Source organism: Opisthocomus hoazin, chromosome 5 (genome assembly GCF_030867145.1).
Source record: "Opisthocomus hoazin isolate bOpiHoa1 chromosome 5, bOpiHoa1.hap1, whole genome shotgun sequence".
Lineage (NCBI taxonomy): Eukaryota > Metazoa > Chordata > Aves > Opisthocomiformes > Opisthocomidae > Opisthocomus > Opisthocomus hoazin.
Genome location: NC_134418.1, coordinates 85398595 through 85424870, shown reverse-complemented (window position 1 = coordinate 85424870; position 26276 = coordinate 85398595). Strand labels below are relative to the sequence as shown.

Genomic DNA, 26276 nt, shown 5'->3' with positions numbered 1-26276 from the left:
CTGTGGGACTTCAGAAGGTTACTCTTCGCTACAGGTTATCAGGAGTTAAAACCACCTATTTTCTCAGACTATTATCAGAAAAAGATTAGTGATCAAGTATGATTGCCTACAGATGTGCTGGGACAGTAACTTTCAAACTTCTCTCTTCTCATCTCTTCTATCTCAAAGACAGAAATAATAATCTCTAAGTGTCATGAGATTTTTCTAGTGGAAATATATAAGCTCAGGCTTTAAAATAATAGTTTTCTTCTTTAAATCCTAAACAAAAGGCTTCCTTTAGTGTAAAGCAACAGCACTCCAATTCTTCTGCGAAATATAGGTGTTTCACCCCTTCTTTTTACTTAACTTGAAGGCGTTTCCTCTTAATAACCCGAACATAATCAGAAAGAATAATTGCTGCTGCAGTAACTACGTAATTTGGTTTAAACAGAAAACAGCCCGATCCATCAGTTCTTACAGTCAGTGGAGTTGTCCTAGGTGCTCTGGGCTGAAGTCTTCAACATTTTATGGCCTACAGAGAGACTGGCACCTGTACTGAAGGAAAATAAATGCATTCCTGCTCAGATCAAGATGCCTTCCTTACCCATTATGGACATGTAATGATTATATTAAATTCCAGGCAGTGGAAGAGTAAGATACTTAAGGAACTTCTCAGATAGTACATGAGATTATTACCAGCTATTAATTGAGAGCAAATATTGTCTGTAAATTTTGTAACCCTAAAACGGAGTCAAGGTTTTTCTGTACACAAACATAGAATGTTCACGGTTAGTCTTTCCACTGCAGAAGTTTTTTTAGTTAACATTCAATTGTCTCCTGTCTCAAGGAGGGGGAAAAAAATTGGTACCAACCACCAGACCATCCGATGCAGCAGAGGATGCTCCCAGCAGGCCTCTGGGAACCCCAGAATGGCAGCATTAGCAGATAAATATGCGCAAAATGTCCTTCGTATTTAACAGAAAACAGAGCTATCCTTTCTATACTATAGATGTTCACAAACAGCAGAGCTAAGGTACTTTAAGTGCCTATATTGATTTGTAAAAGGAAAAAAAGAAAAAAGGGCAGGGAATTGGCACTTTTATAATTTCTAGACAGGAAAGAATAGACTCATGTTTGTTTGGCAAAGTTTTGGTTTCAGGGCTTGGAGCACAGGAGAGGAAATACTAGCTTTCAGTGCAAGATGTTGGATGAAATCTCATTTACTCTTCCTATTTGAAAAGCTACAACACACTTGAGGTGAAACAGGTCTGATTAAGGTCCAAAAATGTTTCTAGTAAGCAGGGGAGAAGAAAATAAGTTTAAAACCCAGCAATTTTGGCTTATTAGCAAATGAGAAAACACAGCTGCTAACACACTGCTAGAATAAGTGATTCTCAGTACCTCAGAGTCTCTAAGTAACCAAATACCTGGGAAGATGAAGGAACCTAAACCAACAAATTGTTGGGCCCTTCAAGAGAAAGCTTCCATTAATATCCTGTATGCAATATTTATGTATTTATGCACACCCATGCAGTTCTGCTGACTAAAATTAGTCACAGCATCACAGCAAAGTTTATGAAATTGCAGAAAAGTAAACGAGATCATCATAAATAAATAAATACATTTTTTAAAAAAACAAACAGAAGCAAAACACCACACACTAACTGTACAGCATCAGAAGCTGGATGGAGAGACCTTCTTTAAAGGCAGCAATCAAGGCTCCATTGCTGTGGCATTCTGACAGCGGCCTGGGGGCAACAGACCAGCTCAAAGAGCACCTCGATGTAGTAGTTCCTCCCAAGTCCCATCAGTTAAGACAGATCTACAGAACAGACACGTCATGAGTGGTGACTTGAAAAGTACAGGTTGAAACAAAATAATCATGCACATTTAACTAACATATCATCAGATTAAAGTGGATTATTCTAATTTCTAACACCAGAAGCAGCATATGTGACATCAGCATGTACTGTGAAAGAATTGAAGACAAAAATCCCTTACGGGGATTTGGAGAAGACTCACTGCATTACATCTCTCTGGAGGAGAGGCAAAGACTGCTCCTATCAGGAGTGACAAGAAAAATACCTGCCTTTGACAAACAGAAAGAAGCAACCATCGATATTTCAGGACATCGCTGAACTTGATCACCCTGGAAGGTGAGGATTCCTTTATTTAAAAGAAAAATTGCTGGTCCAGTCATCTGGTTAGACTAGAAAGACTACAGATGGCCTGCGTCCTTTCCTCACTTGGGGCTTTTTAAACAGGCTAGTAACAAAAGACTCCTAGTTGTCATAGTGAAAGACAGGACGATTCTTTTCCAAAAAAGTTTCAGAGGCTGGGATTCCTTCCTCTTTAAGATAGCACAAAATGAACTTCACTGCTTTCTACTTCTTAGTAACTAATTTTCAAAAATTTTCATTCTTTTCAAGTTAACGTGCACTAAACAGGAAGACAAAAAAAATCTCTGAAGCAATGTAACACAAATTTTGAACACACAGAAGTCAGCTTACAGGACGATTGTTGCATGCCATCTACAAATGGAAATACTCAGAGGCATCAAGACTGCCATTCTGTCCCCACTAGGCTTATCTTTCATCATTCACACAGAAGAGCCAATGAAATATGATTAAAATTACACGTATTAGGTAAGTTGACCATACAGAGAGAGGACCTCTTTCCTCACCCAACACTTACTCCTTCCTTGGCTCTGCTGTATGCATCAGCCTGAACCCTTACATCCTTTAAGGTACGCCTCAAATCCAAGCATCGGGGACTTGCTGCTGCTGTTACTGCACTGTCTCCAGGAGAAGCAAGCCTTGCAGCACACCACGAGCCATCTGGGAGCCCGAGGAAGAGGAGAACAGAGGTGAGAACCGGGCGAGCGGCAGTGCACCGAGTGTGCCAAGCAAGGCAGGACATCTTACACCACATCGGGCTGGGGAACTTGCCGAGAATTACCGTGGGAGAGCTCCGACACGATGTAGGAGGTACCACAAGTAGTAGCATCACTTGTGTTTTATCCAACCTCGGAAAAACAGCCTACCATTGTCTTCCTGCATTTCAGTAAAGTACTTGTTTTGTGTAAAGATACACAGTGTTTTCATTAGCTACTAGCCAAGGCATAGGCATTATCCAGTTCCCTAAAGATCTCTGCTTTCCATTCCATACCATAGATGTAAACTGTAATACAGAGTCCTTACTGTAACTTGTGCAGGTACTCCACACCTTCACAAAGAAGCTGCTGTTTCTTTTAAATTAAGCACCTCTCCAAGTGAATTCTTTTCAAGCAAACAGTTGCTGGCTGCACACAGAGAACAGCAGCATCTCCACAACTAATAGTAAAATAGTTTTCTGACCAAAAAGAATGTTAAAAATAAGATTTTAAGATACATATGCATACAGATAGCTGTATAGAAATAAATTTCAGAGATGTAATAATGCAAAGTTAACCAAGATCAAAGTTAGCAGGCAGACACAAGGCTTTTCGCCCACCATCTTCTTACTGATGCATAAGCAGACTTCTAAAGCCACAACAGTTCAAGCCCCTCTGAAGGCCCAATGTATTTCATTTTACGTGTTAAAGAACACCACTGATAGTGCTTCATATATTATGTTCAATATACAAGCAGATCACATTAAAACAAATACACGGTCATAAAGAAATCTTAATGAAACTAAAAATTATCATTCACTATAAAGACACACAGTTGTTCTCCACGAGAGAAAGTCAGCTCAAAAAGAAAATGCTTTACAAAAGGTTGAAATCAGGAATTTTATAAGTGTTAGATGTTGCCAAGTAAAAAAAACCAAAACCCACAAATCCTGACCCAGACACGAGCAGCACAAAATCCCCAGAATGCTGGAGAAGTAAAACCCTACAAGACAGGTTCAACAGTGTTTTCCCCCTAGTCTGACACACAGCTATCCCACTCCTCAGATGGAGCCGCTCTTTTGTGTCCCCACTAGCATTTTAATCTTCTGTTTTCTTGCAGATGTGTCTCAGACGTTCCACAGCACTTGAACAACGCGAGGCATCGGTGTGAGGCATTCTGCAAGCCGTTTGTCACTGCGCGTAAGCGTGGTCTGCAAAGCTCTTCAGCAGAAACACACCTCTGGTCGGGCAGCAGTGAGAACTAATGTTCAAAGGAAGCAGAAGGGACTGAAGAAAGCCCACAAAAGCCCTTATTAAAAGTTGGTGAAGTCCACTGAGCTATATAAAATACAAAACACATCTTAATAGAAACTTTGTAATAAAAAAAAGAACTTAAGTGTTTCAATTTCTTTCCCCAATATCTGTCTTACAGATCATATAGAAACAGCTAATGAAACCGCTCAGCAGGGTAGTGACTACCAAGTACTGCTTTAATCCTAAATGATTATTTAGGAAGAGGAAAAATTATAAAAAAAAAACACCCAAACCTTTCTTCCTCTTGACGATCCCTTATTTCCTTAATTGCACTGGAAAAAACCCTTAACCAAGCTTCAGTGCCACACTTGCAAAAACACTTGTAATGTATGAGCAGGTACATTAATTGCTCTGAATGCTGTTTAGTAATTGCATTTGCAGGCAGAAACAAGCTTTTCAGCAGAACAGATCCTCCAGACAAGTTTTCAGAGAGATCACGTAGTCTTCACCACGAGAGCTTTGAGACCTGCTGGATCAAGCCCTGAGCAGCCAGGTCCGATGACCAGGGAACCGACTCCAAGGAGTAAACTAGTAACACAGAAGAAGAATGGCAGCTGGCACATTCTTCCAGCCATATATTATTTTTCCTTCTCACATTTTGCAAGGAAAGCACCTGAGATAAGACACACTCTGCATTCACTGACAGGAAGAGATTCAGATGACTTGTCTTTACCTTTTGCTGAAGTAAAAAAACCCACGCGTATTTACACCTACGCACAACACAGGAGTTTTTAATACTGAAGACAGGCAACAGATACAAAAATCTAAGGACCCAATGCTAAGTGTGTTTTTTTTAAACCTACTACCCAATCGCTTTTCAAACATCTAGCAGTAAATATAGAAAACACAACAACTACTGAGAAGTACTCCAAGAACTAGATCAGCACTGAACAGCCTTGCTTCCAATGAGGAAAACCTACACAATTCAACCCTGAACTCTCAAGGTTTGTCACTGGAGCACGTTTTCTATGCAAACCATATAGAAATGTAGAAACACACATAATCATTAAAACCTTTTAAAGTGAGGTAGAACTAGAGTTGTCCAAAGCATGATAAGCACCTACAAGATAACAACTTCCAGTAAAAAAATTATACTCATGTCCTCAAGTCCTCTGCCTCTTTCTGTTTAAAAGATGGATCTGGAGTTCCTACTCTAATGCTAAAAAGTGTATTTGCTTTCCTTGAACAACAGACAGAAATGGACGTTCAAGGTAAGCTTCTGCAGCAACAGATTTATTATCTTATGAGAGAAAGAGAACAGACATCAGAACAGAAATAATTACGGTATAAAATTCTAACAAAAGACAGTGAAGCAAGTCAGCATGTTCTGTAACTAGAAACAAAAGCCGGTGACAGAGCCAAACAGGGACACGATACACTGGAGATGATCCAATGGCAGAACTTACAACACATTCAAATTCTATTTTAGAGTACACTTCTCCTGTGAAGAATACACAAGACAATAAAGGAAAGCGAAAGCTACACTGAAAATATTATACAATTTATAATTAATGATAATCAGTTAATAATAGAACGCAGAATATTCTATTACATTCCATGAAGTAATATCACAGAATACATAATATAGAATGTCTTGAATACACAAGTCCACACAGCAAATACTGCAGAAGCAGCATTTCCCTCCTGTCACACCAACACACTCCCTGTTCTCAGAGCTGAAAGGAAGCACCGCCTATCAGTTTTTCTGCTTGACTCCAGGGAAGCAGTACATTGCGTTATTTTTGAGGGACAGTTTGGAACTGGGATTAATTACACACGTTTCAGCCCAGAAGTGCTTTATCCACAATTGCCCTGTGCTTGACAGCAATAAGGGTCTACCTATTTACTGCTGATAGAATCCTCGCATGCAGAGCGGTAAGGGCATCTAATAAGGAACTGTGCCTGCCTTCGCTAACGAGCTGCACTGCCTGGCCTCATCCAGCAGAGGGCAGAGCTCCGACGCCCGCAGCCCCACGCCGCTGGCACCAAGTTGGGTTCACACCGAGCGCAGCAGTTCGCGAAAGACAACTTGAGAAAGTTATTGAACACACAGAAACCACTCGAGAGAATTACTGAATGTACAGTTTGATGATTAGTAAAGATACGGGAGCCAAATCTGGCTCAGGGAGTGGCCGAGCTGCAGGTGACTGGAAGATGGGAGGCTGCTAGCCCCGTTCTTAACCTCTTCCTGAGACATTCACTTATGGCCACAAACAGTTACTACATCACACGAAATCAAACGTTCCTACTTGATTTAATATAGCATAAAAACCCTCTATTCAGATACCCAATATCTGAAGTAGTAATTCGAAATGTGTTAATAGTACAATATAGAGAACAAAGACCTATGCAAAAGGAAAAAAAAATAGATGCATGAAAACGTCTTCATGACAGAATTGTGAGAAAGGTCTTACCACTTAGAAGCCATTGTTAACCACCCTCGAGAGCCGTTAGCACATCACGCTTAGGATGGATCCATCAAGACATTGTTCCCCAAGTCCAACGTGTGCTTAGAGACGTGAGAGAAGGCAAAGATGGGAACAGCTACGAGTCAGCTGGTGTGCAGCCAAATACCAGGAAAAGGTCTCCAAACACAGCCAGGCAAACGAAGTATAAAATGCTGAAGAGAAAGTGAGAGAAAAAAAAAAAAGTCAAACCATTAGAAGCTTACTCAATGGAGATGTCGACATTTGCCAAAAGCTCTAGAATTCTGATTTTCATTGAAAAGTCATAAAGGGTAAAAATATGTTACAGGTGTCTTCAGAATTGCTGTTCTGCTCAGAAGCTAATGATTCTTAATGATTTTTTTGCTTCCATGAGAGAAATCAAAATTGACACCAAAATAAAATCTAGCTTCCCACACTCAGCATATTTTATGTGCATCCATTTGTTATGTAGTGTTTTAGCTGTACTTTAATTACGAACACACTTTGTTAATCATATATGCAATCACTCCCAAACAAGTCACACAGTCAAATTTTTCATACTAGTCCTTTTATTTCTTTTCCATTTTTTGCTGGTTTTTTTTTCCCCCCCTGCTTGGTTAGTGGGAGGATGTGGTCAGAAAAAGAAACAAACAGCACTTCAGCTGTGTCTCCGTAGCAGAGCCATGAGAACTTCTGGAGATTCCTTCACAACAGCAGCCTGTACTCAGCTCGTGTACTTGTCACAACTTGCCCAAGCGGCAGAGTTGGGTTTTGTTCTTCTCTACAGCCAAACTACAGCAAAAGCACTTCAGTATTTTTAATTTTACCCCGGAGGCAGATCAAGCACTTCTAACAACTCAAGTCTCAACGTGCAGCAGCAATCCACTGCTGATCCTCTACTTTGTGTGGAAAAAGAAAAAAAAAGGTTGGGTTTTTTTTCAAGCCACAGCCTGAAAAATTGCAGGTACGTAAAAAGACTCGTACACCCAAAATGACTGTATTTGTGCTCCGACACAACGTGAATGTATTAATTTCCTTTAGGGCTGTGTGAACCATACAACCATCATCAATTCTTTTATGTACAGTTTGTTGTACCTCTTAATTAGCATTTCCAAAAATACAAATGACAGACCCACACAGCAAGTGCAATCGAAAAGTAAAAAGCCACATCCTGAAGATTAAGAGGTAAAAAAAGGAGTTTAAAAGCAAGACTTGGAGATAATCAGGAATATTACATAAGCTTTTGGAAATAGGGAGCAAGCTGATGTTTAGATATAAACCGGGAACACACTACGTAATTCCTTGAAAAACCAAGTCAAGTTTTTTAAAGACTTGACCAGTTATAAAGGGAAGCATATAAAGACAGATAAAATTCTAACACTGATTTTTGCCTGCTAAATTGCAACTCTAATAAAAGTGTCAGCTGCTTTCTGTAGTGTGTACCTTTGACAGCATAGTACATCAAACCAGCACCACTTTATCCTCTTTTAGACAATTAGGGCAAGCAAACACTGTTTTCTACGCAGCAGAGATGGGTGGCATTTCATCCTGCCTACGTGATTAAACTGCATTGTTTGCTTTTTTTCCCCCCCCTCTTCTTTTTTTGGAAAGGGAAAAAGTAGTCTTAATTAACTCATGCAAAACCTTGTTCCGTCTGAACATGAAGAACTTCTTCTCTCTGAGGGTGACGGAGCCCTGGCCCAGGCTGCCCAGGGAGGCTGTGGAGTCTCCTTCTCTGGAGATATTCAAGACCCCACCTGGACAAGGTCCTGCGCAGCCTGCTCTAGGTGACCCTGCTTGGGCAGGGGGTTGGGCTGGGTGACCCACAGAGGGCCCTGCCAACCCCGACCAGTCTGTGATTCTGTGAACCTTCCGTCCACTCCAGTTTGGAAGTGGGCTGTCCTTTAACGCCTCCCCAGTTACACAAACCATGAACAGCCCTTGCAGGAAATCAAGCCCATGCCATATTAGTCTCCATAAAACAGAAAGAATATCCAGACAGAAATCCACCTTGGCATATACTGACATTTTAGCTGCCTTTCAAGCGAAACATCCGTTCACAGATACACAATTCGTTCTGCTTCGAGGCTTCCCTTCTCCCTGCGTCCAGAGCAAACGCATCCAAACCCAGTCGGTGCTGCTCACTCATCTTCACTCTTCACCACGCCAGACTCAGTCTCTGCTCCCCGCCCCGAGACAAGAGCCAATAGCCAAGGAAGTATTGGTAAGCTGATAACTAACCTGACTGTCCAAGCTTCACAAGGAGATACTGACGTGTCAGTTCAGCTGGCAGAGCGTCTGGAAAGAGCCCCGAGGGCAGGAGGCACAGGAAATCTCATTTGAGGTGTTCAAGCTTTTCGGTGGCACACACTGAGCAATAACAAACTTCAGACTGCAGCTGCTGCCCAGAGCTTCAGGTATAACTGGACCTGTAGCCTAACACAACCTAAGGTATCCTGCAGAATCAATCTGATCAGATTAAGCCTGACTACAGGGGAAAGAGGTATCGGTCCAGGTAGCAGTGAGGTCGAAAGTCTCCAACGGATGTGACCAAGGCTTACGGTAACTGCAGCGTATTGCTGGAAGGAAGTTCATTGGGCTTCATTTCCTAACGGCAGCCTACAACTGCAAGTTAAAATGTAACTATACTTTATCAGATTTTAAGTCAAAGGTATCACACAGGAGGAGATGCGGTGTTTGGGATTCACCCCTATGAAATATCATGAAAAAGCAAAGAAGCAGAACATGACAAAACTACATAATAAACCCCAAAGTACAGGAGGTTAGCTATCATAAGGTTTAAAAAAAAAAAATTCAGAGGGCACTGCTACTACTTCTAAGTTTTCATACCTAAAAAAGATTTAGAACTCCTCTAACATATTGAATTTGAAAACACAGCTAAAAACCCAGCCAGCTTCAAACCTGCCCAAGTAACAGCATATATAACTCTTACCTGGTGAACCTTCTTTTGGGGGGTGTTTAAAAGAGAATTTTTATCTCAGCTATTTTCAAGTTGATGTATTATATCCACAGAGTAGCTGCTATAACATTGGCTGCTATGCAAGACTGAACTAAACTCTACCTTTTGTGCAGCAATTCGATGCTCCAACACAGCGCACTTTGCCATTGCTAAGTAGGGGAGAGGTGGCACAGAAGACCACTTCCAGAAACTTCAGGAAAGGGGGATTAAAACTAACGTTGCAGGAAATCAAAGTGTCAGCATCTGCAGTTAAGAAGATGCATACAACACACCAAATTCGGGCCTTTTTATAATTTCTGGCCCAAAAGACTTAATGGAGGACAGTTCAGAAGAAAGAAATTCTAACAGTTTTAACTAACTGCTAGAAGTAGCATTTTCCCATGCTATAAATCCTATGCAGGCTTCAATACACTATGTGTTGGCTTTTACAAAGGGAGAATAAAGATAAAGATGAATTCTATTAGTTTTTACGACATCATTTTACAAATTACAAGAAGCTGCTAATAAACCAGTTTAGGGGCAAACATTTACAGCATGGCACCGTGGTCACTGGTGGAAAGAAAGAGACCCCATGATGACTATAACTGAGATTCATTATACATGTATTGACCATACATACATAGACCACATATAAGACTTCCCTGTTACACACCAGTTAAGCGATTTCTCCACTACAGCACTGGGAGATGCTTCAGGTGGGCTGAGATTGCCAGGGGCTGCCCAGTTCCCCCCTTCTCCCACCCTTATCTTCAGCAACAGCCTGTACAGCCAGCCTGCGCCCAGCTTAATGCTTGCCTTCCCCCAAATGAGCGGTATTAGTGCCTGTACCACAAAGGACAGGAAACAAAAAAAAAAAACCAAAAAAACCCAAAAAAACCAAAGAGTTTGAGAGCACCTGACTATTGCAGAAGCCATTCCTAAGCTAACTACCCCATGAGACTGCGTGTTATAAGAATAAAAACTGGGAATGAAACTTTCCAGGTTGCCAATATCCAAATCTGTCCCCTTCCCCTCTACTGAAGCTTGGCACACTTTGTCTTAACAGAAGATTTTTTTGTAATAATGTGGTTCTTTTCCTCCTTGTAAAAAATTTAGATGTGTCAATAAATTAACAAATCTATAACAATAACCAACACCACAAACTAAAAACTGTTATGTGATGAACCGAGTGTTATTCAATGCTGTCAAGAATACGGTGGTCATGCAGTGCTTGCCCAATTTCACCCCAACCACCTCCTTACTGAAACACAGCCTTTATTCCACACCACAATCCACACAGCCAGAGAGGCTGGGCGGCTGCTGCTGAATTAACTACTGGGAAGCACAAAGTCACAAGCAGGAGAGAAGCATGGGTCCCCAGTGCAAAGAGCAAGTCTTTCGGGGGCTTTGTTAAATACAGATATTGCAACTGTACAGATCATAGGCAAGAAACTAGGTTCAGCTCCTACGTAACTGATGCAGAAGTGAGCTAACACTCACGAGGCAGATCAAGATCACCTACGGGGGATCATGAGAAAGGAAGAAAAGGATGCACATCTTGGTCATACCAGAACTTTGGAACACAGCCAAACTTCCGCACCCAAGAACTACGTTTGTTACATTGGTTCAACACTTTCTCTTCATAAGAATTATAAATAGCTCTCCATTTACAAACTGACAAACTTCAGTCGAAAAGACTCACATATAATCCCCTTCCGTAGTTGGGAAGGACTTGCAAGATAAACTTCAGAGGAGGGCTTGCTGCCAAATGTGTAAGAACTCAGCCATGATAACTGAAATTTAAAATTGTGTATTTGCATTCTCCTTTCCTTAGGTAGCAGGAACAGGGAATAAGGAAGAGTCCGTGAATCACCAATCACGTTCATTGGCCCAGTGCCACAAAATCTGCCTGTTCTTTAAATTTTGGTTATAACCTTTTGTCTTTTGGAATCTCACTTCAGAGTATTTGAAATACGCAAGAACTCAAACCGTGTTTTTAGCAGAGCACAGTGCATATTTCCATCTAGGCACAAGACCTTTCCAGTCTCTCAGCTCAGCCTCTTAACAAAAATTGCCTTTACTAGTGCCACAGCCCAAGGAACCCACTGCCTTCAGAAACCAGAGCAATGCACGACTTGCTCAGCTACACTTGCCCTTGGTGTCAATGCCCTCTGCCTCCCATCTTTACCCTTGCTGTTTTCTGATTCTTGATTTAGAGGACTGTTTCTTCAGCTGTCCTACAGAACCAATGATTTTATTTTGGGCCCCAAAAAGTGACCTTTGTTATTTTCTACTATACAAACTATAAATTGGGACTAGCTATGAGACACATATTTCTGTGCTGCTTTTCAAGACACTGCAAGATAAGAGTGTTCAATCTGCAGAAGACCAAGAAATTACAGTCCTCCTCTGCTAGCACCAGAGGTTATAAGCAATCCGTACATTGAGACCACCTCAAACAGATGTTGCTTCCACCAGGAAAACAGCTACAGCCAAGTCCGTGCCAGCACAAGTTTTTAAATATTACACACGAGCACTTCAAAGGGAAGTAATGCGGAGACTCCAGCTTGCCTAATCTGACATCACCTAGACATTCACCACCACTTGTTCCATCGCACTCCATACACGCTGGGGAGGGGAAACAGCAGACCCCGACAGCAGCAGCCGCGCTGCTGCCTGCACCCATAAAACAGAACAGGGCATCCCAGAATGGCAGTGGCTCCTGCTCGCAGCCACTGATCACCACCCTTGACCGTATCTACATTAACAAGGCTTCAGCAGCAGGAAAAAGCGAGAACGTGCATCAGCATGCAGTAGGCAAGAAGCCTCTGGTTCTGACCTCTGCACTGCCACCACTCTAGCAACAATGGGGAAAAAGCAGAAAACACCCAAAGGCTCTAGAAACTAAACTCCTTTTTGCCTTTCTACAAAAAAAATTGCAAGCTGAAGATCAGTCTATAAGCATGAAGCTAAATTTAATCCAAAGAACAAGAGCTGGTATCACACCTTCAAACTGCTTTTGGCAATTTCGTACTTTTGAAAGTATCTCAAACCAAAACCAACAATTCTTTTCGATTCAATGAGCTTTTGTAGATCAACATCCAGCAGGGGTCAAGCACTTGGAACTAGTGAATGAAAAATCAACAGCTTATGTACTACTTCTCCTCCCTTAACAGACTGTTCAAGCTAAAAATACATTCTCTTTCTTAAAAAGTTCCTAAAACTATTAAATCACTGACCAGTTGTATTACTGTGCTTCTGCAAAGGGAAAGAAAAATACATGGCAATAAAATTTTTATTTAGCTATTACATACCATTAGGATGAACCAACATGAACTTTATGCACATTCAGTACCAAAGTCTGTATGGATTTAAATTAAAAACCACCCCAACAAACAAACAAAACCACACAAAAGCCACTTGACTCCCTTGAACAAAGTAGGCAGCCGCTTTCCCCCACTCCCTCCCCCCAAAGCAACTGCAGAAGAGGTTAAACTCAGGTCTTATACATAAAATGCCAGCAATTCTCCAAATATGCTGACCAGACAATGTTGAAGTATAACAGCAGACTTCTTACCCACCCAAGCAGTTGCAGAAAAACATGCTTAAATTGATATATCCCAATCTAGAGCAATACTCTCTGGCCTCTGGAAACTCAATACAAATACTACGTGGAAGCCAGTAGTACCAACGGAAACAGCGATCGGAGTGAGGACTTTGTTGCACTTGAAGGCCATCTCTACCCATTTTTTTTTTCTTAAAGAGCACTCAGCCTGAAGAGCTCATTGCATCTGTACTGACACAGGCCGAGATGTGAACTTGCTGTTTCACAGAAGCCCAAAGGAGGCCAGTATGCATTCTCCAGCAGGACAATAAGACAAACAGACAAGCAGTTGAAATACTCTTCTTGTTTCTAGGCACCATGCATCGTACTCAAACAAATGCACACTAGTTTTCATATTCAAAACATCTTTTGAGGACTTGTGTCACTACCATATGCCAATTAAACTTAGAACACCCGTACCACTCTGACTAGAGTCACAAAGATTTCATACCTTTCAACTATATAGTCATATTTGAGAGCTTTATATACTAGATATGGTTTTAAGGGAGCACGCAATAAAAGCTAACAAAAAATTATAGGAGCTAGGAAATACTTGAAAACAGAACTATTATTCTTAAATTAAAAATACCTGTCAAAAGAACAATAACCTGCACTACAGCATGACACAGGACGCATTACACAGCACCTTCTTTAGATATCCTCCCAGGAGATACAAGGTTGGGCTTCAAACTGGATCAAATCAGTTGCACACAATTTACCCTCCCCACCACAGAAATAAAAGCATTATCTGTGCCTACCTGGTGGCTTCTTTACAGATGCTAAATAACAAGACTATAATATCAAAGGCTGATCCTGACATACAGTAAGAGAAGAGTTCTTAAACATTTTTAAATCAGGTTCACTTTTACCCTAGTACAGCGAAGGTCCAGAAGTATACAAAGGTGTTAGAGAAACGTGTACAACAGGAGGAAGACCCTCACATTCATCCCCCAAAAGCTTGTTCTATTCATTTTATGCTTGTATCTACTAGCTTTCTGTTCCCACGCTTGCTATCCACCACTTCTCACCTGTACCAGCTATTCTGTAGCTATTCACCCATTAATTCTGCAGGTGGGTACATGTAAATATATGTATACACACACAAACATACGTATCAACTTCATCTGAAGAAAAATCTCTGACTCCTGGTTTTGTACGCAACGTCTACCACCAAGCAGGTTCAAGTGAGGCAGCAGAGGTGAGGTCTAATCTGAAGGAACAGGGGGAACGGGGCAGGATCTCCTCAGTCTCTGTCTCTACAGGAAACAGAGAAACAGGTTTGCTGTACCTGAGTGAAGGTGTCAGGGCCACTCCTCCTGAGACCAAGGGCACTCATTCCCAACCCCTTTCTCTTCACGAGCTGAGGTGGGGTACCCAGGAGCTCCCTGGGTCACTCAACAGCACCAGCCATCACTCATCGCCCTACCCCAGGGAATAAACAGGCAGTAAGTTCTGCACCAGACAACAATTCTTCAGCTTGTTGGACGACATCTTTTTTGGATGATGTCTGCAGAGCTAGAAATGTTATCAGTTTTGTTTACAGCGATCTTTAACATGATCAGCATTACTGGCAGATTACCTAGACAGAATTTTCATGATCTTAAATGGAACCAATTTCAAAGTGTTCAGTTGCCACAGACACAACCCTAACAGTTCCTTCTGACCTAGCATAAGAACAGCAGTGGCATTGATAAGGACTATTCCCATGCAAGACACACAAAAATGCCTAGCAACACTTCAACCTGTCTTTCATGGTAACTTGTCTACAGAGAGAATCAGTCTTTGATCAGGTCTACTTTAATTCCAAGTCCCCATTTTGCAAAACTGGGCAATGTCACTGGAGAAATAAAGTCAATCTTTGCAGTATCAACTTCAAATGTTAAATCCCGAGACTTGGTTTTATCATAACATTCTCAAGCTTTATGGTATAGACATTACCTCACTTTTTTTTCCAAAACAAATTACACTTTTATTCTCTTTTAACAGTCTCCCACATTGAATTACTAGCGCCTTATCTTTTGGACCAAGTACAACAAATTATCTGTATTTGGAGTTTCCACCACTCTCCCCAGCTCTTATTTTACAAACACATCCAACATCATATTCAGTTGCTCTAAACAAATAAACTTCACTGCACAGGGCTGGCAAAACCCACACCATTGCTGTCCGAGACAAGTAGTGAAAGACCGACAGCTGTAAGTCTTCCCCGAAAGGCTAAACAAGCAGCTTTGAGTATTGCAGAGCAGGTCTTGGTCTTACCCACAGTCTCACAAGGATCTTTTCAGCACATTCTTGCCTCTAAAAACAGCAGCCAGTTTTTCTTCCCACTCTTCTCCCTTGTTTATTCGCCCATTGCTAGGGGTATCTTAGAGTTCCTTGGATACTTTTGGCACGAGTACGACTAACATCGCTCCCACCATGAGCTGAACTACCGTAGGCTAAGGACTGTTGGCAACAGTGACACTTATCAATGCTGTATTTAGCCTCTAGCTTATCCTCCCATCTAACATAACATACTTCAGTAGTAAATTTTTGTTATAAGTTGCAGCTTTCAACGACAGAGCAGAGAAACCTTGAGAGGACAGAGGAAAGAAAACAGGATCCTAAGCTTTACCAGCAACCTATTTCTGCTGGAGCATTGAAAGACCTCTATGAAGTCCCACCAAAACCATCTCTGGAATGCATCACAAAACTCTGGGCAATGCATGCTAAAGACTAATTCGTATCTGAAAGAGGGCAACAATGGGATTTCAGGATGATGAGGTGACCAGCAAACATCTCACCCGAACAAGAGAGAGTCGGTTTAGCAAAATTACACTATTACTCTCCAGAAATGCACCGAAGGTAATTGAAAAAAGACATTACAAAGGAAGAATCGCTATTTAAGTTGAAAAATAATGTTGACAACTGCCACTGACAAACTGCTATTAGCATACAACCTGAAAGTTAAAAATACTCCCAAGTATCAGTTATTTAATTCTGAAACGGTCTTCCAACAGTTAGATGAGAAAACACACAAAGCTTGTTTTTATTACTATCATCATCTCATGTAACTTCAGTTAAGAATCGAAGAAGAAAAGAGGAGAGAAGAAGGTCCAAGCCAGGAGTCTTCTCCCATTTTCTGCAAAACAAGGAGAAAGAAGAAAGTAGGTCACCCCACAAACTCCAAAGTGACCAGCAGCACCGCTAAAGCATGCATGTCAACAGTCCCAAGCCTCCTGCTGCAGACTCTGCTGAAAAGCCAGCTATGTTAGACTAACCCAGCCCCTGCTCTGAAAAAGTACAGTTGACTTACACCAGCCCAGACCACCTGCTAACGCAGCGGCTGGGACAGCAACCGAAAGGTGTTCCCATGCGGAGATCTGCACAAACTCCATGTGGATCAGCTTTGTCTATCATAACTAAGAGCAAAAAAACAATTCACATTGCCCATATCGACCAGGGCAAGAATACCCATGTAAAGAACAAACTGTTAAAACCCCAGAGCTTACAGTAACAGCTCCTGGGCACTAGGCCATTGTGTCAGACAAAATATTTAGACATTTCAGAGAACCTCAAACTCAACTTTAGAAGTTTGTTTGTTTTTCAATATTTATTCCTCTTCCATTTTTGCACACAAATGTAAATCACTAGAAAAAAACAAGGGATAAACACAAAAATCCCTCAAAACTGAAGCCACATCAAGAGCGGACACTGCTGCTGTTCAGCTAGCTTGAGGGGATTTATTTCTTTCCAGTACTGGACACTTGCTATCTCAGACTGTATTCTGTTGCTCTTCCTGGGAGGTGTTCATGTCAGAGGGAATTAGAGATTTAACAGCTTTGGGGGAGGGGAGGGAAGGAAGGACAACACAAGCCTTAGAAGAGACAGAGCTACATGGCAGTGCACAGATACTCAGAGAATTAACTGTGAAACACCAAGGATAAGTGAGCTAAATAGTAGAAAGAACTGCTGTTTTAATCAATTGAAAAAAAAAAAGGCAGAAGCAACCCCAGCTGAGTCAGTCTGGCTAACATCTATTACTGGAGTTCACTAGGTTTTCGACAAGCATAACACTGAATCCTAAAACTTTCTAACACTGCAGCACTTCTTCCCCAGCCCACAGTCACTCCTGGGAGGATTACTGCAGATACAAAAGTCATAGAAGTTCAAAGTTGTTTGGGTGTGAGCATGCAGAAGCAGCACCAAGCGGTAAATCACAGCCAGGCTGTGCACTAGGCCAGCTGCCCTCCCGCTGACGGATCAACCACATAGCATTTCCTACCGGGAAGGGAAGGCAGGCCAGTAGCTACACTTCTGGGGTCACAAACCCTGAACTATTACCCCTATTTTTCTCACAGTAACTCCCATAACTCATCTGTCTGTGTAGCACTTTCCTCTCACACTATTTTTGCAGGACACCTATGGTTTCTGTTAAGCTATGCCTTAAATACAGACAAAAACTGCTAAAAGCTCCCAGCTCTCTAAGCCAGAGGGAGCACACTATATATCCATGTTCTGGACTATGTGAGTCCACTGAAGTGTAAAGTTTGCCTACATGCCTCTTACAGAACTCAAACAAAAAAAACCCAAACAATAATAAAACTGTCATTTAGTCCTTTGGGCAATAATGAAGTAGCCATCACTAAACAAGGTCACCAAGATAAAACTCCCTGAAATAGAAAACTAGATATAAAACAGGCAACTCCTGACGTGGAACACACTGTTTTGCAAGTTGTTTTCCTTGATGCATAGCCACTGGGAGAGGGGGTAATTATAATCTTCTTAAGTTCTTAGAAAAAAAGTAAACACAGACAGCGTGTTCCGAGTTGTATTTGCAAAATCTTTCAGCATACCAATTAATTTTACCCCCCAAAATTAAAGACAAACACTCACAGTGGGGAAAAAAAAACTCGAGGACCACTCTTGAGCTGTTGAGGGCCAGCAGGATGATGGTAGAAAGTGTTAATACAGTAACATGAAAACCAGAACAGCCCTACAACCCTCCAACTTCCCTCCCCAAAAGGTACACAGCGATTACATGAGAGCCAGCCAGCGCCGTGCTTTGGTTTGCCCAGGCCAGCCAAACAGAAACAGAATTAGTTGAGTATTTCAACTTTACCTTAACTAACCCCACAGAAGAATTAAACAACTTTTCTTTTGAAATGCAGCTCAGCAACAGTTTTCTACAACATCCCAAAGCAATATATCAGCACTCTGCTCCAAGGAAACCACTTCCAGAGAGAAGAAGTCAGCACAGGCTTTAACCAAATCCATTTTGGAATATAAATAAGGAGCCAGTCACAGCAGCAATTCGCCCAGGGAAGTCAGTAACCTCCTGACAGCAATCACCATGAAGTACCACTAACTCAAGGCCTCTACAAACCACAGATACAGGAAGGTTTTGACAGAGAGGACGTCGCTCTCATCTTTAAACACTTGACTTACTAAAACCTGCAACACAATTTTCACCCAGGGGTTTGTTTCCGTCCTGCGATAGCGTCACAAGATAAGAATCGGTGTGTGTGGTTTCCCAGCGCTTGCTCAACAATCTTCCACCGAGATTCTGAAGCACTCGGGGCACGTCCTCAGCACGACAGTAACACAGCAGCACAGAGACTGAAACAGCCCACTCAGGAAACAACACATCGAGGAAATACTTCTGAAGTAACTACAGCTAGTTTCACTCCGTGCTCAACCCACAATCAGAAAATCGCCCTCTTTATCACAGCGCTCTACATGCTCCATATTGCTTGCTCCTGCCCACGTGACTGTCTCTTCACCTACTGCATCAGTAACTCAGAAACACCTTTCTCCTAGTTGGCATTTACACGAAGGTGGCTTACCATCTAAGCCCTTCTCACCTCACGAAGTCCAAGCTTAGGAGATGTGCAGCACACCTAAGAGTAAAGAAAAACTTGCTTTCTGCTTTAGTGCATCTCTTTCCTAAGGCACGTTTTAGATTTGTAATCCCGAAGGAAGTCCAGGTCACCCTCTTGCTACCTCATCTCCAGACAGTCTTACTATTCCTTAAAGCTCTATTATAGAATCGCTAAATGGTTTGGGTTGGAAGGGACCTTGAAGCTCACCTGGTTCCAACCCCCCTGCCATCAGCAGGGACATCTTCCACCAGCCCGGGGTGCTCAGAGCTCCATCCAGCCTGGCCTTGACCACTGCCAGGGAGGGGGCAGCCACAGCTTCTCTGGGCAGCCTGGGCCAGTGTTTCACCACCCTCATGGGGAAGAATTTCTTCCTAAAATCTGATCTAAATCTGCCCTCTGTTAGTTTAGAGCCGTTCCCCCTTGTCCTATCACTGCACACCCTTGTGAAAAGCCCCTCTCCATCCTTCCTGTTGGCCCCTTCAGGCACTGGCAGCTGCTCTAAGGTCACCCCAGAGCCTTCTCTTCTCCAGGCTGAACAGCCCCAACTCCCTCAGCCTGTCCTCGGAGGAGAGGTGCTCCAGCCCTCGGATCATCTTGGTGGCCCTCCTCTGGACCCGCTGCAAACTGCTTTTGCAATTCCTTCACTATGAGCGACTGCTTGGGTTTGGTTTTTTGGGGCTTTCCCCCCACACACACGTTTTCCCCCCTGATTCCTTCGGATGTTTTACCTGGAGCTATGCCGGACTGCCAGCCCAGCGATTTCTGGTTGAGACACAAACTGAACCGTTGACTGAGCAGCTGAGAGTCGCTACAGCCAACAAAAATCATCACATCCCCAAAATACTGGAAGGATACCCCCGAAAGTGGAGGGGGGGAACTAATTAAGCCCCCTCCATACCTACAGCCGCACCGGTAAGGTCTGCGTGAGGCCGTGAAGCGGCTCTTCCAGGGCGAAGGGCGCACCCCCACCTAACTTCGACGATTTGAAAGGATTTTACAGCGAGTCTCGCCCTCCGCCCGCAGCGGGCCGGGCCGCGCGTCCCTCCGCCGGACCCGGGCACCCCCCGGCAGCGGCGGGGCGGGGCCGGGAACAAAGCCCAGGCTCCGTGCCACCCTGCCCCGCTCCGTCCCGCCATTCCCGGGCCCCACGGCGGGAAGGGGGGGGGGGAAGGAAGAGGGAGGGGGGTGCTGCCCGACCCCGCCGCCGCGGGGGACGACCGGAGCCATGCGGGAGGGGAAGGCCGGGCCGGCTGCGCGGGCGGGGCCGGGAAGGAAAGGCGAGAGGAGACGGAGCGCGGGAGGCCCGGAGCCCCGGCCCGACCGTGAGGCGCCCGCCAGCCCCCCGCCCCCCCCCAACAAAGCGGCGGGGCCACGCGCTCCGTTCCCTCAGAGCGGGGCCGCGCGCTCCGTTCCCCTCAGAGCGGGGCGCCCCTCACATCCCCTCAGCCACAACCGCCGCCGCCTCACCTATCCCCGCCGGCGGCAGCGCTGCCTCCCGCCAGGGCCTCAGCGCAGCGAACGATGCCCTTCAGCGCGGCTCCCGCCGCCGGCTTTATCCCGCCGCCGCCTCTCCCCTCCGGTAACTCGACGGCCCGGCTCGTCCCTCCCGCCCCGCCCCCCGCGCCTCCCCATTGGCACGCGCAGCCCCACCAGGAACCGGCGCTCATTGGGGAAGGCGCACGGCACTCAAGCGGGACCCGCCCCCGCGCCCCCTCCCCGTTGGCTGCCCAGCTTCCAGCCCGCCCTCCCGGCCCCTCCCCCGCGGCCGCCTGACGCCTCGGCCAATGGCAAAGCCTCGGGGTGGGGGGAGGAGGGAGCCGAGCCTCCGATTGGCGGCGCCCGCCAGCTTCCTGCGGCTGCGATTGGCCGAGATGGCAGTCAGTTCCTCGTGCCGGCCAGCCCGTCGGCGGGAGCGCTCTGAGGCGATGTCCCGCCCCCGAGCCCCTGCGCCCGCGGTGGGAGCGGGACCGGCCGTTGTCGGTAAAAACCGCTGGCAAGGCCGGGAATAAAACGGGACTAAAGCGGGAATAAAACGGGAATAAAACGGCCTTGGGTGCGTGCGGCCGGGCCCCGCCGAGGGGGTTTCCCGGCCGAGGCGCGGCACCGCCGCCTCACGGCCTCCCCCTCAGGAAACGGTGGGACAATAACGCCCTTCCCCCCCCGGGGAACAAGGGCACATAGTTGTGTCTCGGCCAGCCGCGCGGACGCGTAAATACCGCCTTTTTGGCAGAAATTGCTCGCGTTCCTCTGCCAACGCCAGCGGCCGGGCTCCGAGGAAGGCTGCGGGGCAGGGCTGCTGGGCAGGGGCCGGCGGGGAAGCCCCTGCGCAGTCCAGCAGCCCCTTCGGCTGCTTCCATCCCTGGAACATAGCTTTAATTTCACGTATTTCCCGCAGGTACGGATCTGGAAGGTCCACGGCAGTGCAAGAGGCGCAGGTGGAAAGGCAACGAGCTAATTCACAACCGCGTCCTCGGAAAGTTCAGCTGGTACTTGGGGCCGGCCGGGATTTCCCCCCTACAGCGGCCGAATGCAACATGGTATTCACGGGTGCCAAGATTTGGGAACCCGTGGTAATGAAACCAGAAACAGTACCGGCATCGACATTTTAAGCAGTTAGAAAGTAACTATGTTTGGTGTGGCAGTGCCTCCAAACTTCCAGGCTTGAAAAGAAAAAAAGGGGAAAAAAATACATGTCAAGCGTGATAAAAATAACGCCAGATCTGCAAAATGGTATTAGAATCCTGGTCACCCGTTTTTCCACTGTCAAATATAAGCCTGTCTTGCAAGTGCTGTACTATAATAAGCACATCCAACAAAAACAGAACTGAGTAGAAAGTACACTTTTTACAAACAACAAATGCGGCAGCACAACGGTTGCCAGGCCCTGTTAAGAGAAGCTCCGGGTTCTATTAAAAGCTTTGTACCATTCTGGTTTATTTGGAGGAAAAGGTCCCTTCATGCCCAACTGCTCGTGCCCGTGCACTGCGCACCCTTGGGACAGATCATGTACGTCAGCTTGCAGAAACCAGAAGGAACAAGAAAGCAGGAGAGGAAAAAAATAATTACATCCTGGTAGCTGAGCAGAATATTTCAGGTTAACTCTTTCCTGTAAATTTGAAAATGTCATGAATGGAATATTTTTTATTTTAACAAGTGTACCACAGTCTAAACGCTGGGTAATAGAACACCTAACAAGAAAAACAGGATTCGTTGCTACTGGTGTTGTACATAACTTCAGACAACTGGTTGAAGCAAAGTATGTCCCAAGTTGCTTCTGATTTGGAAGCTGTCCCAAGCCAGGCTGAACCCCGCTGCCAGTGAAAATCAGACCACTGGTATTTAACCCCGAGCACCTGAACTTTACAGGCTGGGCCATTATACCACTTTCAGACACCGGATTCTCCCAGACAGTTACCTGCCTGCTTGACAAAATCGCCCTAAGGATTAGTTAACATGTAAAGTACTTTTCAAAGTACATTACAGTACCAGTTATTATTAGTAGTAATTATTATCAATGTGGGTAAAGTCCTCACTAATTGAGGCTTTGAGTATCGGCCCCACAAAGACACCCACTCTTGGTTCTCGCTGATGTGCCATAATGCTCCAGGCAAATAACTGATCCTTTGTTTGCCACCAGTTGTAGCAGCTACAACAATGCTCTTTTTTTGGTATGAAATGCTGTTATTTCTTCACTGGGGAGAGAGCGATTTTTCCAAATACAGTCCTGTTAACTCTTGGCAGCCACTGAAGAATCACAAGCTCTCAGCTGCTGTGTTTTCTTCCATTGTCCCGAGCGCCGAGCAAAAACCAACAGCAACAAAAAAGAAAATTCACCGTTCCAGCTATGCACTCCAGCGTACAAACTTCCAGTACTTGGCTTGGCGACTTTCCTTACCAGATCACGCCCCAGCTCTTTCACACATCTACTTGTTGTAGTTACAACTTAGGCATTACTGTAAACTCCACTCATTCGTTAAGCCAGCTCTTTGGTTTGCAGTGGATCTGTGTAAGCCTGTCGCTAACTGTCGAATAAGGGGATGAAGAAGAATTTATCCGAAAGATAAGCTTTTAAACCACTTGACGGTCTACACACAACTCACCCTATTACTTCTTGAGCTCCAGCTTCAGGAGTTCTCAGCACTCACCAGTGACTTTGTTTTGCAAAGTTCTGCAACTGGAAACAACCTGATTTTCACACCTATCAACTTCTTGTTACATAAGTAATCGGTTCATTTTAAGAGAATCTTATTTTTCTAAAGTTTTCCTTTTTCCTTCTTTGAGATGTCTCCTTCAAAAGAAATAATTTCAAATTTCTGAAGGTTAAATATCAAGTTTTGGTATTAAAACTTTTGGTATAAAACCTGAGATTTTGAATCTCAAATACCTTCCTCACTCTTGGATGATACTAAGCCATAAAAGATAAAAAGTTTAGGGTCATAGATAAGCGAGTTGTAATACATCTAAAAAGAATTTTTTGGCTCCTGAAGCTGTTAAAAAATACACAACTTTATGCTGTTCTTTACAAATAGTTTATCAGTTTTGTAGATTGTACATGTTTAAAAGCACATGGACAAACCAGCAATTAGAAAACAGCTGCTGAAATGTCAGACTGTCATTGTGCATGTCGTTAGACAGCTCAAAACTCCCCAAGAAATGATGTCACCTGGTCATCTCTAAAGGTCTACTCGAGTGGATAGATTTTTAAACAAACATACTGTATTGGCTGATGGCACCTGTCAAAGGAGAACGGAGGCAAAAGAGTATTCAAGAGATTAGATTTGCAGAAAGCAGCCAAAAAGCTAGCCTTGGGCCTTGCCTGAGGACGAGGCTTTCTGTAATGGGTCAGAAGGACTCGGCCACACCACCACCTCCAATTTAAAACTCAAGTTCTTGACAGTTGCAAGAAAGATGACACGAGTATAAAGGAAGCGGTAGAAGTAGACCAGATGTCAAAAAGGGCATCCTTGTTAAGGTTTCTACGGGTGAACTTCAGAAAAAGGCTTGAGGAAAGAGAACGAAGCGCCGAGGACGTGGATGTGCTCTCCCGGCTAGGCTGACTACGGCCCTACAACCCAGTTCTGTGCCAAAAAATGGATGTGCGTACCTGGGTGAAACTTAAGTATCTCACAAGCAGACTGTATTAGGTAAGATTTTTGAAAGGAGGGTAAACTCACTGTTTTGCTGCATGATTTAAATTCTTTTCTAAGGGACTTGGGGATAAGTGAAGTGAGGAGACTGAATGGGTAACTATTAATTTTACAGCAGGGAGGCAAAACAACAGCTCAGAGTCATTGTTTTCTGCAGCAAAGGAGACGGATATCCGTTTCTTCCCCACCGAAGCCCCATGTTTAGAGAAGGTGCTTTCCATAAACATGTCCTGCCCTACAAACCCACGTGCTTTAACAAACCATTGTACCCTTTGCCTAGAACATGCTGAAAGATAAGTGGGGAGAAGCAGGAAATAAATTGCCTCAATGAGTGCGCGACAGTCCCGTAAATGAAACTATTGTGAGGTGACGAGGCCAAAATCTTTTGCTTGCTGATTAACAACGTGCATAATTGACGTCCATGTAATGGAGAGCGCTTTGTTAGGGTGGGCCCAGGTGACTGGCAGAGACGAAAATTGGAAGTAATCTACGTTGTCAGGGAGAGCCATCTCATGGAAATCAGGAACTTCTTGACTGGGTGATGACAGCTGTGAACTGAGAACCCCGCAGTACATAGTTGCAGGTTCTGTCCTCCCAGCTTTTTTCAAGAATCCAACACTCAGAAATCCGTCTCTTCTAGAACCTTCTTGGCACAGGCCGCCAAACCGATTCCTTTACACCCACTCCTGAGCCCACGTGTCCTAGGTCCTGCACATGCTCGCGGTGTTCACTGTACAGTCGCATTCTCTGCTAATCCCAGACATTTCGCATCCACATTCCTTACTGATTCCAGACAGCTTCAGCCTCTAAAGCCTTCCCTCTCCTATCTTCAGGCACAGCAGTCAGACAGTCGCAACTTCAGCCTCTCCGCTCGAATTCCCGGGCGAAGAGACAATGCCTGGCTCCAGGAAAGGCTGGCGGGGAGGGGTGCGTGCCAGGCAAGCAGAGGCAGGTCAGGATATGCTGAATTCGCGCCACGGCGCTGAATGTTTACAGGAAAACCCCACGGCATCCACCGCTCTATCAGAAACACTTTGTATTGTTTTCCTCAGCTTTTCCTGATTCCAGACAAACTGTAGGCGTCCACTAACTCTGCCGTTTCAACAGTGCTAGCTGGAGGCGAGCACGCGGACTCCTAGGTTTTTTTTCCTACAGGATCTTCAAATCACCTCCAGCATTAATACAGTCCTAACCACCAGCCGCCATCAGGTTCAGACCATTGCTCTGTGCTTGGTCCTAACTCAAACAAATTCTGTTTTAGGTAACGGATTCCTTCTTTTTAGGCAATTCTGGCCACGTGTCTTTCTCAACCAGGTGACGTACCTGACGTTCAAGCAAGGCGCTGACAGGTAGCAGCTTTTCGTCACCGTTTATCCAAACCAGCAAGCCAGTCGCAAAGCCAAGGAGCACCAGCGTCAACACCGTGCGAAGCAAACCGGGCCGGGGGGGGATTACCTGGAACGGGGTTCACTGCTTCTGAAGCGGCGCCCGCTCCCCAGCACGTCGGGCTGTGCGGAGTTCTCCAGGCGGGCAGGAAACCCCACGCAGCGCAGGAAGGAAACCTCCTCGGTCCAAACGAATGCTCCGAGCCTCAGCCTCCCCGCCAGGAAACACCGAACCAACCCACGGCCCTCGGCCTGCTCCCCCGGCTTTCCATGCGGGAGCCCTGAGGCCTAACGACGCTTAATGGGGGCCCCGAACCTGCAACCTCGAGGCCTGATGACGCTTAACGGGCTCAATGGGCCCTGAACCTGCAACCCCGGGGCCTGACAATGCTTAACGGGGGCACCGGGCCCCAAACCCGCAACCCCGAGGCCTAACGACGCTTAACAGGAGCACCAGGCCCTGAACCCTCAACCTCGAGGCCTGGTGACGCTTAACAGGGGAGCCGAACCTGCAACCCCGGGGCCTAATGAGGCTTAACGGGGGCGCCGAGCCCCGAACCCTCAACCTCGAGGCCTAACGACGCTTAATGGGGGAGTCGGGCCCCGAACCCTCAACCCCTGGGTCTGACGACGCTTAACGGGGGTGCCGGGTCCCGAACCCGCAACCCCGAGGCCTTGACGACGCTTAACGGGGTTGCGCGGCCCCGCCCGCCCACGCATGCGCAGAGA

General features: G+C 45.0%; 1 protein-coding gene across 1 annotated transcript in view; it reads right to left on the bottom strand.

Annotated features, from left to right (window-relative positions):
* Positions 1–20599, bottom strand: part of FRYL (FRY like transcription coactivator) — a 188963-nt gene extending 168364 nt beyond the window's left edge. The window contains exons 1-2 of the mRNA XM_075422025.1: positions 20483–20599; positions 6580–6785 (exon numbers count right to left, since the gene is read on the bottom strand). The gene's annotated coding sequence lies outside the window, so the exon portion shown is untranslated. The remainder of the gene's footprint in view (positions 1–6579; positions 6786–20482) is intronic.
* Positions 20600–26276: the final 5677 nt, after the last annotated feature.